Genomic DNA, 1,690 nt, shown 5'->3' with positions numbered 1-1,690 from the left:
TACCCAGTTTAGGTTTCAGTTTCATGTTCCTAGCGCCTTTGTTGTTTGCATTTTTGTTGTTAATAAACACTCACCTGCACCAGAGCTGCCGCCTTTTGGTCCTATATATATATTCCACACGGCTTGCCCCCGCAAACCGTGACAATATGTCATTTTATTCTATGCTAAATCAGCCACATGTCTAATAGCTGAAAGCAGCAACAGCAACACAATACAAATGCAAATTTCTTCATTTTATAAAATGTTGGACTTTTTGACTCTCCTGGACATCTTTTTCACCTGCTCCCAAAAAGTCTTACAGATGAAAAAGTAAACAAGAGGGTCCAGGCAGACATTTGAAACTGATACCATGGGTGGTCACTTCCTTCAAGTAGTACAATACCCGACGTACAGAGCAGCTGGTCCACAGAAGTGTATAGGGAAGACAAACCAAGTGATAGGGCACGAAACAAAGACAGAAGATGCTGACCAGCACCAATATGTTCCTGCGAGACTTCAAAAAGCTTGTCAGCACAGGAGGAGGCCAGCTGACTCTGCTGTGCCTGCAACACCCTGCGGGAGGTGCTGTAGTAGAAGAAGACCGGGGATATGAAGACCACAAGGAAGATGATGGTGCAACTGGTATGAAATGTTTTATGAAGGACGCTGAATGATGTACTGAAGAGAGACTCACAGTAGCCAGAGTCAGAGGTCAGAGGTTTGTGAGTGATGAAAAACATAATGTTGTAGGTGTTGTAGGCGATTGTTGGAGTCAGGAGAAAAACCCAGGTGACCGTGGAGACGATGTGGGCAGTTTGTACTGTCTGCAGGATCCTGAAGGAGGAACAATCTTCAGATATCTGCAGAGAGAAGTGAAAGGAGGCAGTTACACTTTCAATCATTAGTAAAAGTGGTGCATTTTTTTTTTTTACTATTAAGATCAAAAAAGTTGCCGATGTTTTAGGCAGGAGTACAGAATTTGCAGTTCAGCCATTAAACTGAGTCTGACCTCAGTAAAGGTTCCTTACCTGTTGGCAGCGATGTACCCCATGAATATGATGCTGGCGTAAATGTTTAGATACAGGGCAGAAGCTCCAAAAGTGCAGAAGTATCTGTGAACAATTCCAGAACTGCAGCCATAGTGGATTATTCGCAGTGGCAGAGCAAGGCATAGGAGGAAGTCAGCAGCTGTCAGGTTCTAGACCATCAAGCTGCTCGATACCTGCTGTCGAGCTTGGTGAAAGTAAAACCTCATGATGATGCCATTCAGGATTAAACCTACCTGAAGGGAAAAAAGACAGACAGAGAGGACATTGATATATGCACATAGAACTTTAAACCAATTTTTAACAGGGCACAATCGGAAAATTATAAACTTACCAGAAACACCAAACTGTAGACCATCATAAAAAAAGGGTTGACTGATGGAACAACCAGATCACAGGTCTGGTTAACAGATGAAGTCATATTTGTTGGGTCAACCATGCTTCCGTAGCTGAAAAATAAATACAATTCACAGAGAAACTTCACACGTTAAGAAGAGCTGCCATCTTTCATCTGATCGAAGTTGATGCATGTGTTTGGGGATAGTTATTATATTTCATAATTTTCACGGTTTTCTAAACACTCAGAAAGCTTTCAGTTAATCCAAAAGCGAAAGAGCATGGAGATTAAAGCTGTGCTGTATATAATGCATATTTTCCACACTATA

The 1,690-nt window shown here is 41.9% G+C and overlaps 1 pseudogene; it reads right to left on the bottom strand.

The window, feature by feature from the left end:
* Nucleotides 1-229: 229 nt before the first annotated feature.
* On the bottom strand, nt 230-1,464 carry LOC113015550 (P2Y purinoceptor 14-like; annotated as a pseudogene).
* Between the last annotated feature and the right edge of the window lie 226 nt (nt 1,465-1,690).

The sequence above is a fragment of the Astatotilapia calliptera genome, chromosome 3 (genome assembly GCF_900246225.1).
Source record: "Astatotilapia calliptera chromosome 3, fAstCal1.2, whole genome shotgun sequence".
Taxonomy (NCBI): domain Eukaryota; kingdom Metazoa; phylum Chordata; class Actinopteri; order Cichliformes; family Cichlidae; genus Astatotilapia; species Astatotilapia calliptera.
The sequence above is the reverse complement of the archived record's forward strand: the minus strand, read 5'-3'. Positions and strand labels throughout refer to the sequence as shown.